The 12,229-nt window shown below is 44.0% G+C and overlaps 1 non-coding gene across 1 annotated transcript; it reads right to left on the bottom strand.

Moving 5' to 3' along the window:
• Positions 1–7,979: 7,979 nt before the first annotated feature.
• On the bottom strand, positions 7,980–8,102 carry TRNAL-CAA (transfer RNA leucine (anticodon CAA)). The gene is made up of 2 exons: positions 8,065–8,102; positions 7,980–8,025 (listed from the first exon to the last, which is right to left on the bottom strand). It is a non-coding gene; the product is annotated as a tRNA-Leu (tRNA).
• Between the last annotated feature and the right edge of the window lie 4,127 nt (positions 8,103–12,229).

The raw sequence follows: 12,229 nt of genomic DNA, 5'->3' as shown, positions 1-12,229 counted from the left end.
CATAAAAAATATCGTGTCAGAAGTGGGATTCGAACCCACGCCCTCATACGAGGACCAGAATACACAGATTCACATCGTGAACGAAAGGAAGCTAAGCCCCTTGAGGCTGGTGCCTTAGACCGCTCGGCCATCCTGACGTGGTTCTAAGTAATTTAGACGTTTTAAAATTACATCTCCTCCAGTTATTTTCATAAAACATTTCGTGTTCGAAGTGATATTCGATCCCGCGCCCTCAAAGGAGGACTAGAATTCACAGATTCACATCGTGAAAGAAGGAAGTTACACCCCTTGAGTCCGGCGCCTTAGAACGCTCGGCCATCCTGACGTGGTATTGTGTAATTTGGACATTTTAAAATTACATCTCATCCATTTATTTTCCTAAAAAATATCGTGTCATGAGTGGGTTTCGAACCCACGCCCTCATACGAGGACCAGAATACACACATTCACTTCGTGAACGAAGGAAGCTAAGCCCCTTGAGTCTGGCGCCTTAGACCGCTCGGCCATCCTGACGCGGTTTTGTGTAATTTGGATGTTTTAAAATTACACCTCATTCAGATATTCTCATAAAAAATATCGTGTCAGAAGTGGGATTCGAACCCACGCCCTCATACGAGGACCAGAATACACAGATTCACATCGTGAACGAAGGAAGCTAAGCCCGTTCAGTCTGGCGCCTTAGACCGCTCGGCCATCCTGACGCGGTTTTGTGCAATTTTGACGTTTTAAAATTTCATCTCATCCAGTTATTTTCATAAAAAATATCGTGTCAGAAGTGGGATCCGAACCGACGCCCTCATAAAAGGACAAGAATACACAGATTCACATCGTGAACGAATGAAACTTAGAACCCTTGCGTCTCTCGCCTTAGACCGCTCGGCCATCCTGACTTGGTTTTGTGTAATTTGGATGTTTTAAAATTACATCTCATCCATTTATTTTCATACAAAATATCGTGTCAGAAGAGGGATTCGAACCCACGCCCTCATACGAGGACCAGAATACACAGATTCACATCGTGAACGAAGGAAGCTAAGCCCCTTGAGTCTGGCGCCTTAGACCGCTCGGCCATCCTGACGTGGTTTTCTGTAATTTGGACGTTATAAAATTACATCTCATCCAGTTATTTTCATAAAAAGTATCGTGTTTGAAGTGATATTCGATCCCGCGCCCTCAAAGTAGGACTAGAACAAACTGATTCACATCGTGAACGATGAAGCAAAGCCCCCTGAGTCTAGCGCCTAAGACCGCTTGGCCATCCTGACGTGGTGTTATGCAATTTGGGCGTTTTAAAATTACATCTCATCCAGTTATTTTCATAAAAAATATGGTGTTAGAAGTGGTATTCGAACCGACGCCCTCATACAAGGACCAGAATACACAGATTCACATCGTGAACGAAGGAAGCAAAGCCCCTTGAGTCTGTCACCTTAGACCGCTCGGCCATCCTGACGTGGTTTTGTGTAACTTGGACGTTTTAAAATTACATCTCATCCAATTATTTTCGTACAAAATATCGTGTCAGAAGTGGATTTCGAACCCACGCCCTCATACGAGGACCAGAATACACAGATTCACATCGTGAACGAAGGAAGCTAATCCCGTTCAGTCTGGTGCCTTAGACCGCTCGGCCATCCTGCCGTGGTTTTGTGTAATTTGGACGTTTTAAAATTACATCTCATCCAGTTATTTTCATAAAACATTTCGTGTTCGAAGTGATATTCGATCCCGCGCCCTCAAAGGAGGACTAGAATTCACAGATTCACATCGTGAACGAAGGAAGTTACACCCCTTGAGTCTGGCGCCTTAGAACGCTCGGCCATCCTGACGTGGTATTGTGTAATTTGGACGTTTTAAAATTACATCTCATCCATTTATTTTCCTAAAAAATATCGTGTCAGAAGTGGGATTCGAACCCTTGCCCTCATACGAGGACCAGAATACACAGATTCACATCGTGAACGAAGGAAGCTAAGCCCCTTGAGTCTGGCGCCTTAGACCGCTCGGCCATCCTGACGTGGTTTTCTGTAATTTGGACGTTATAAAATTACATCTCATCCAGTTATTTTCATAAAAAGTATCGTGTTTGAAGTGATATTCGATCCCGCGCCCTCAAAGTAGGACTAGAACAAACTGATTCACATCGTGAACGATGAAGCAAAGCCCCCTGAGTCTAGCGCCTAAGACCGCTTGGCCATCCTGACGTGGTGTTATGCAATTTGGGCGTTTTAAAATTACATCTCATCCAGTTATTTTTATAAAAAATATGGTGTTAGAAGTGGTATTCGAACCCACGCCCTCATACAAGGACCAGAATACACAGATTCACATCGTGAACGAAGGAAGCTAAGCCCCTTGATTCTGTCACCTTAGACCGCTCGGCCATCCTGACGTGGTTTAGTGTAACTTGGACGTTTTAAAATTACATCTCATCCAATTATTTTCGTACAAAATATCGTGTCAGAAGTGGGTTTCGAACCCACGCCCTCATACGAGGACCAGAATACACAGATTCACATCGTGAACGAAGGGAGCTAAGCCCGTTCAGTCTGGTGCCTTAGACCGCTCGGCCATCCTGCCGTGGTTTTGTGTAATTTGGACATTTTAAAATTACATCTCATCCAGTTATTTTCATAAAAAATATCGTGTTCGAAGTGATATTCGATCCCGCGCCCTCAAAGGAGGACTAGAACACACTGATTTACCTCGTGAACGATGAAGCAAAGCCCCTTGAGTCTAGCGCCTAAGACCGCTCGGCCATCCTGACTCGGTTTTGTGTAATTTGGACGTTTTAAAATTACACCTCATCCAGTTATTTTCATCAAAATTTCGTGTCAGAAGTGGGATTCGAACCCACGCCCTCATACAAGGACCCGAATAAACAGATTCACATCGTGAACGAAGGAAGCTAAGCCCCTTGTGTCTGGCGCCTTAGACCGCTCGGCCATCCTGACGCGGTTTTGTGTAATTTGGACGTTTAAAAATTACATCTCATCCAGTTATTTTCATAAAAAATATCGTGTTCGAAGTGATATTCGATCCCACGCCCTCATACGAAGACCAGAATACACTAATTCACATCGTGAACGAAGGAAGCTAAGCCCGTTCAGTTTGTGGCTTAGACCGCTCGGCCATCCTGACGTGGTTTTATGTAATTTGGACGTTTAAAATTACATCTCCTCCAGTTATTTTCATAAAACATATCGTGCCAGAAGTGAGATTCGAACCCACGCCCTCAAACGAGGACCAGAATACACAGATTCACATCGTGAACGAAGGAAGCTAAGCCCGTTCAGTCTGGCGCCTTAGACTGCTCGACCATTCTGACGCGGTTTTGTGTAATTTGGACGTTTTAAAATTACATCTCATCCAGTTATTTTCCTAAAAAATATCGTGGCAGAAGTGGGATTCGAACCCACGCCCTCATACGAGGACCAGAATACACAGATTCACATCGTGAACGAAGGAAGCTAAGCCCGTTCAGTCTGGCGCCTTAGACTGCTCGACCATCCTGACGCGGTTTTGTGTAATTTGAACGTTTTAAAATTACATCTCATCCAGTTATTTTCATAAAAAAATATCGTGGCAGAAGTGGGATTCGAACCCACGCCCTCATGCAGGACCAGAATACACAGATTCACATCGTGAACGAAGGAAGCTAAGCCCCTTGAGTCTGGCGCCTTAGACCGCTCGGCCATCCTGACGTGGTTTTGTGTAATTTGGACGTTTTAAAATTACATCTCATCCAGTTATTTTCATAAAAAATATCGTGTTCGAAGTGATATTCGATCCCGCGCCCTCAAAGGAGGACTAGAACACACTGATTTACCTCGTGAACGATGAAGCTAAGCCCCTTGAGTCTAGCGCCTAAGACCGCTCGGCCATCCAGACGTGGTGTTATGCAATTTGGACGTTTTAAAATTACACCTCATCCAGTTATTTTCATCAAAATTTCGTGTCAGAAGTGGGATTCGAACCCACGCCCTCATACAAGGACCCGAATAAACAGATTCACATCGTGAACGAAGGAAGCTAAGCCCGTTCAGTCTGGTGCCTTAGACCGCTCAGCCATCCTGACGCGGTTTTGTGTAATTTGGACGTTTTAAAATTACATCTCATCCAGTTATTTTCATAAAAAATATCGTGTTCGAATTGATATTCGATCCCGCGCCCTCAAACGAGGACCAGAATACACAGATTCACATCGTGAACGAAGGAAGCTAAGCCCGTTCAGTCTGGCGCCTTAGACTGCTCGACCATTCTGACGCGGTTTTGTGTAATTTGGACGTTTTAAAATTACATCTCATCCAGTTATTTTCCAAAAAAATATCGTGGCAGAAGTGGGATTCGAACCCACGCCCTCATACGAGGACCGGAATACACAGATTCACATCGTGAACTAAGGAAGCTAAGCCGTTTAGTCTGGCGCCTTAGACTGCTCGACCATCCTGACGGGGTTTTGTGTAATTTGGACGTTTTAAAATTACATCTCATCCATTTATTTTCATACAAAATATCGTATCAGAAGTGGAATTCGAACCCACGCCCTCATACGAAGACCAGAATACACTGATTCACATCGTGAACGAAGGAAGCTAAGCCCCTTAAGTCTGGCGCCTTAGACCGCTCGGCCATCCTGACGTGGTTTTGTGTAATTTGGACGTTTTAAAATTACATCTCATCCAGTTATTTTCATAAAAAATATCGTGTTCGAAGTGATATCCGATCCCGCGCCCTCAAAGGAGGACTAGAATACACTGATTCACATCGTGAACGATGAAGCAGAGCCCCTTGAGTCTAGCGCCTAAGACCGCTCGGCCATCCTGGCGAGGTGTTATGCAATTTGAACGTTTTAAAATTACATCTCATCCATTATTTTCATAAAAAATATCGTGTCAGAAGTGAGATTCGAACCCACGCCCTCAAACGAGGACCAGAATACACAGATTCACATCGTGAACGAAGGAAGCTAAGCCCGTTCAGTCTGGCGCCTTAAGGCTCGTTTACATGTGAGCGAGAATTAAGCTTAAAGCGGAGAGTAGAAGTTGAAAGTCGAATCTTTTTCTCGCGCCTAAAAAAATCGCGTCTGCCAAAAGCGTTTGTTCCTGCTGCTCCACCCGCTCCTTCGTTTACATACGAGCTGGGCGGTAGCATGAGCCTAGATTGCAGAGTTGTCTTTCAGTCGGAAGTAAACAAATAAAATGGCGTCGACTGTCGTTAGTTTACTTCTGCTTTAAAAGAAACTATTGCTTTTGAAAAACATTCGACATTTATAACATAAAAACAAGAGAAAATTAGAACGGAACGTCGTTGGTGGGTGCATCCTATATGGAAAAATAGAATCAAAGAAGGCTATTTTCGCCTTTGGAACGTTACTAGATATAATTTGTCAAGGTGCGTATATTTTCTCTACTTGTGCTTGAGAATAATTTTGATTTAATTGTCGATCTTGAAAGGATGAGGCAATGTGATTACACGTATTTCAAAAATTTTATCTTGTTCTTTTAAAGACATTCTCAATGGTGGTGCCTAGGCCTATTTCGCGAGTAAAACAAACGCAAAAATATCAAACGATATTCGGTCCTTGGATATTATTGGCTTGGAAAATCACGTGACTCTTTGCGACAAGCAAACATGAGCTGAAAAATCTACCACGGCAGATCGGAGCTTATTCGGAACACCCGCTTCATCTATGAGCAACAAGCGCGACTTGAAAAGTTCTCGCTTGTTTGTAAACGGTACGCCTAGGGAACTCAAACTCCAATACGCCTCATCTCTCAGCTTTACGCTTCGACTTTTTCCATTTCTCGCGCACATGTAAACGAGCCTTTAGACTGCTCGACCATTCTGACGCGGTTTTGTGTAATTTGGACGTTTTAAAATTACATCTCATCCAGTTATTTTCCTAAAAAATATCGTGGCAGAAGTGGGATTCGAACCCACGCCCTAATACGAGGACCAGAATACACAGATTCACATCGTGAACGAAGGAAGCTAAGCCCGTTCAGTCTGGCGCCTTAGACTGCTCGACCATTCTGACGCGGTTTTGTGTAATTTGGACGTTTTAAAATTACATCTCATCCAGTTATTTTCCTAAAAAATATCGTGGCAGAAGTGGGATTCAAACCCACGCCCTAATACGAGGACCAGAATACACAGATTCACATCGTGAACGAAGGAAGCTAAGCCCGTTCAGTCTGGCGCCTTAGACCGCTCGGCTATCCTGACGTGGTTTTGTGTAATTTGGACGTTTTAAAATTACATCTCATCCAGTTATTTTCATAAAAAATATCGTGTTCGAAGTGATATTCGATCCCGCGCCCTCAAAGGAGGACTAGAACACACTGATTTACCTCGTGAACGATGAAGCAAAGCCCCTTGAGTCTAGCGCCTAAGACCGCTCGGCCATCCTGACTCGGTTTTGTGTAATTTGGATGTTTTTAAATTACACCTCATCCAGTTATTTTCATCAAAATTTCGTGTCAGAAGTGGGATTCGAACCCACGCCCTCATACAAGGACCCGAATAGACAGATTCACATCGTGAACGAAGGAAGCTAAGCCCCTTGAGTCTGGCGCCTTAGACCGCTCGGCCATCCTGACGTGGTTTTGTGTAATTTGGACGTTTTAAAATTACATCTCATCCAGTTATTTTCATAAAAAATATCGTGTTCGAAGTGATATTCGATCCCGCGCCCTCATAGGAGGACTAGAATACACTGATTCACATCGTGAACGATGAAGCAAAGCCCCTTGAGTCTAGCGCCTAAGACCGCTCGGCCATCCTGACGTGGTTTTACGTAATTTGGACGTTTAAAATTACATCTCCTCCAGTTATTTTCATAAAACATATCTTGTCAGAAGTGAGATTCGAACCCACGCCCTCATACTAGGACCAGAATACACAGATTCACATCGTGAACGAAGGAAGCTAAGCCCCTTGAGTCTGGCGCCTTAGACCGCTCGGCAATCCTGACGTGGTTTTGTGTAATTTGGACGTTTTAAAATTACATCTCATCCCGTTATTTTCATAAAAAATATCGTGTCAGAAGTGGGATTCGAACCCACGCCCTCATACGAGGACCAGAATACACAGATTCACATCGTGAACGAAGGAAGCTAAGCCCGTTCAGTCTGGTGCCTTAGACCGCTCGGCCATCCTGCCGTGGTTTTGTGTAATTTGGACGTTTTAAAATTACATCTCATCCAGTTATTTTCATAAAAAATATCGTGCTCGAAGTGATATTCGATCCCGCGCACTCATAGGGGGACTAGAATACACTGATTCACATCGTGAACGATGAAGCAAACCCCTTGAGTCTAGCGTCTAAGACCGCTCGGCCATCCTGACGTGGGGTTATGCAATTTGGACGTTTTAAAATTACATCTCATCCAGTTATTTTCATCAAAATTTCGTGTTAGAAGTGGGATTCGAACCCACGCCCTCATACAAGGACCAGAATAAACAGATTCACATCGTGAACGAAGGAAGCTGAGCCCGTTCAGTCTGGTGCCTTAGACCGCTCGGCCATCCTGACGCGGTTTTGTGCAATTTGGACGTTTTAAAATTACATCTCATCCATTTATTTTCCTAAAAAATATCGTGGCAGAAGTGGGATTCGAACCCACGCCCTCATACGAGGACCAGAATACACAGATTCACATCGTGAACGAAGGAGGCTAAGCCCGTTCAGTCTGGCGCCTTAGACCGCTCGGCCATACTGACGTGGTTTTGTGCAATTTGGACGTTTTAAAATTACATCTCATCCAGTTATTTTCGTCAAAAATATCGTGTCAGAAGTGGGATCCGAACCGACGCCCTCATACAAGGACCAGAATACACAGATTCACATCGTGGACCAATGAAACTTAGAACCCTTGCGTCTCTCGCCTTAGACCGCTCGGCCATCCTGACGTGGTTTTATATAATTTGGACGTTTAAAATTACATCTCCTCCACCTATTTTCATAAAACATATCGTGTCAGAAGTGGGATTCGAACCCACGCCCTCAAACGAGGACCAGAATACACAGATATACATCGTGAACCAACGAAACTAACAACCCTTGAGTCTGTCGCCTTAGACCGCTCGGCCATCCTGACGTGCTTTTGTGTAATTTGGACGTTTTAAAATTACATCTCATCCTTTATTTTCATAAAAAATATCGTGTCAGAAGTGGGATTCGAACCCACGCCCTCATACGAGGACCAGAATACACAGATTCACATCGTGAACGAAAGGAAGCTAAGCCCCTTGAGGCTGGTGCCTTAGACCGCTCGGCCATCCTGACGTGGTTCTAAGTAATTTAGACGTTTTAAAATTACATCTCCTCCAGTTATTTTCATAAAACATTTCGTGTTCGAAGTGATATTCGATCCCGCGCCCTCAAAGGAGGACTAGAATTCACAGATTCACATCGTGAACGAAGGAAGTTACACCCCTTGAGTCTGGCGCCTTAGAACGCTCGGCCATCCTGACGTGGTATTGTGTAATTTGGACGTTTTAAAATTACATCTCATCCATTTATTTTCCTAAAAAATATCGTGTCATGAGTGGGTTTCGAACCCACGCCCTCATACGAGGACCAGAATACACACATTCACTTCGTGAACGAAGGAAGCTAAGCCCCTTGAGTCTGGCGCCTTAGACCGCTCGGCCATCCTGACGCGGTTTTGTGTAATTTGGGCGTTTTAAAATTACATCTCATCCAGTTATTTTCATAAAAAATATGGTGTTAGAAGTGGTATTCGAACCCACGCCCTCATACAAGGACCAGAATACACAGATTCACATCGTGAACGAAGGAAGCTAAGCCCCTTGAGTCTGTCGCCTTAGACCGCTCGGCCATCCTGACGTGGTTTTTTTTAATTTGGACGTTTTAAAATTACATCTCATCCAATTATTTTCGTACAAAATATCGTGGCAGATGTGGGATTCAAACCCACGCCCTCAAACGAGGACCAGAATACACAGATATACATCGTGAACCAATGAAACTAACAACCCTTGAGTCTGTCGCCTTAGACCGCTCGGCCATCCTGACGTGCTTTTGTGTAATTTGGACGTTTTAAAATTACATCTCATCCAGTTATTTTCATAAAAAATATCGTGTTCGAAGTGATATTCGATCCCACGCCCTCATACGAAGACCAGAATACACTGATTCACATCGTGAACGAAGGAAGCTAAGCCCGTTCAGTTTGTGGCTTAGACCGCTCGGCCATCCTGACGTGGTTTTATGTAATTTGGACGTTTAAAATTACATCTCCTCCAGTTATTTTCATAAAACATATCGTGCCAGAAGTGAGATTCGAACCCACGCCCTCAAACGAGGACCAGAATACACAGATTCACATCGTGAACGAAGGAAGCTAAGCCCGTTCAGTCTGGCGCCTTAGACTGCTCGACCATTCTGACGCGGTTTTGTGTAATTTGGATGTTTTAAAATTACATCTCATCCAGTTATTTTCCTAAAAAATATCGTGGCAGAAGTGGGATTCGAACCCACGCCCTCACACGAGGGCCAGAATACACAGATTCACATCGTGAACGAAGAAGCTAAGCCCGTTCAGTCTGGCGCCTTAGACTGCTTGACCATCCTGACGCGGTTTTGTGTAATTTGAACGTTTTAAAATTACATCTCATCCAGTTATTTTCATAAAAAAATATCGTGTCAGAAGTGGGATCCGAACCCACGCCCTCATACAAGGACCCGAATAAACAGATTCACATCGTGAACGAAGGAAGCTAAGCCCCTTGAGTCTGGCGCCTTAGACCGCTCGGCCATCATGACGTGGTTTTGTGTAATTTGGACGTTTTAGAATTACATCTCATCCAGTTATTTTCATAAAAAATATCGTGTTCGAAGTGATATTCGATCCCGCGCCCTCATAGGAGGACTAGAATACACTGATTCACATCGTGAACGATGAAGCAAAGCCCCTTGAGTCTAGCGCCTAAGACCGCTCGGCCATCCTGACGTGGTGTTATGCAATTTAGACGTTAAAAAATTACATCTCATCCAGTTATTTTCATAAAAAATATCGTGTCAGAAGTGGGATTCGAACCCACGCCCTCATACGAAGACCAGAATACACTGATTCACATCGTGAACAAAGGAAGTTAATCCCCTTGAGTCTGGCGCCTTGGAACGCTCGGCCATCCTGACGTGGTTCTGTGTAATTTTGACGTTTTAAAATTACATCTCATCCAGTTATTTTCATAAAAAATATCGTGTTCGAAGTGATATTCGATCCTTTGCCCTCAAAGGAGGACTAGAATACACTGATTCACATCGTGAACGATGAAGCAAAGCCCCTTGAGTCTAGCGCCTAAGACGGCTCGGCCATCCAGACGTGGTGTTATGCAATTTGGACGTTTTAAAATTACATCTCATCCAGTTATTTTCATCAAAATTTCGTGTCAGAAGTGGGATTCGAACCCACGCCCTCATACGAGGACCAGAGTACACAGATTCACATCGTGAACGAAGGAAGCTAAGCCCGTTCAGTCTGGTGCCTTAGACCGCTCAGCCATCCTGACGCGGTTTTGTGTAATTTGGACGTTTTAAAATTACATCTCATCCAGTTATTTTCATAAAAAATATCGTGTTCGAAGTGATATTCGATCCCGCGCCCTCAAACGAGGACCAGAATACACAGATTCACATCGTGAACTAAGGAAGCTAAGCCGTTCAGTCTGGCGCCTTAGACTGCTCGACCATCCTGACGCGGTTTTGTGTAATTTGGACGTTTTAAAATTACATCTCATCCATTTATTTTCATACAAAATATCGTATCAGAAGTGGAATTCGAACCCACGCCCTCATACGAAGACCAGAATACACTGATTCACATCGTGAACGAAGGAAGCTAAGCCCCTTAAGTCTGGCGCCTTAGACCGCTCGGCCATTCTGACGTGGTTTTGTGCAATTTGGACGTTTTAAAATTACATCTCATCCAGTTATTTTCATAAAAAATATAGTGTTCGAAGTGATATTCGATCCCGCGCCCTCAAAGGAGGACTAGAATACACTGATTCACATCGTGAACGAAGGAAGCTAAGCCCCTTGAGTCTGGCGCGTTAGACTGCTCGACCATTCTGACGCGGTTTTGTGTAATTTGGATGTTTTAAAATTACATCTCATCCAGTTATTTTCCTAAAAAATATCGTGGCAGAAGTGGGATTCGAACCCACGTCCTCACACGAGGGCCAGAATACACAGATTCACATCGTGAACGAAGGAAGCTAAGCCCGTTCAGTCTGGCGCCTTAGACTGCTTGACCATCCTGACGCGGTTTTGTGTAATTTGAACGTTTTAAAATTACATCTCATCCAGTTATTTTCATAAAAAAATATCGTGTCAGAAGTGGGATCCGAACCCACGCCCTCATACAAGGACCCGAATAAACAGATTCACATCGTGAACGAAGGAAGCTAAGCCCCTTGAGTCTGGCGCCTTAGACCGCTCGGCCATCATGACGTGGTTTTGTGTAATTTGGACGTTTTAGAATTACATCTCATCCAGTTATTTTCATAAAAAATATCGTGTTCGAAGTGATATTCGATCCCGCGCCCTCAAAGGAGGACTAGAATACACTGATTCACATCGTGAACGAAGGAAGCTAAGCCCCTTGAGTCTGGCGCCTTAGACTGCTCGACCATTCTGACGCGGTTTTGTGTAATTTGGATGTTTTAAAATTACATCTCATCCAGTTATTTTCCTAAAAAATATCGTGGCAGAAGTGGGATTCGAACCCACGCCCTCACACGAGGGCCAGAATACACAGATTCACATCGTGAACGAAGGAAGCTAAGCCCGTTCAGTCTGGCGCCTTAGACTGCTTGACCATCCTGACGCGGTTTTGTGTAATTTGAACGTTTTAAAATTACATCTCATCCAGTTATTTTCATAAAAAAATATCGTGTCAGAAGTGGGATCCGAACCCACGCCCTCATACAAGGACCCGAATAAACAGATTCACATCGTGAACGAAGGAAGCTAAGCCCCTTGAGTCTGGCGCCTTAGACCGCTCGGCCATCATGACGTGGTTTTGTGTAATTTGGACGTTTTAGAATTACATCTCATCCAGTTATTTTCATAAAAAATATCGTGTTCGAAGTGATATTCGATCCCGCGCCCTCATAGGAGGACTAGAATACACTGATTCACATCGTGAACGATGAAGCAAAGCCCCTTGAGTCTAGCGCCTAAGACCGCTCGGCCATC

This window comes from Phalangium opilio, unplaced genomic scaffold (genome assembly GCF_054372755.1).
Source record: "Phalangium opilio isolate 3A_F unplaced genomic scaffold, DU_Popi_V2 ptg000022l_1, whole genome shotgun sequence".
Taxonomy (NCBI): domain Eukaryota; kingdom Metazoa; phylum Arthropoda; class Arachnida; order Opiliones; family Phalangiidae; genus Phalangium; species Phalangium opilio.
Note: the sequence above shows the minus strand (reverse complement) of the source record. Positions and strands in the feature narration are given on the sequence as shown.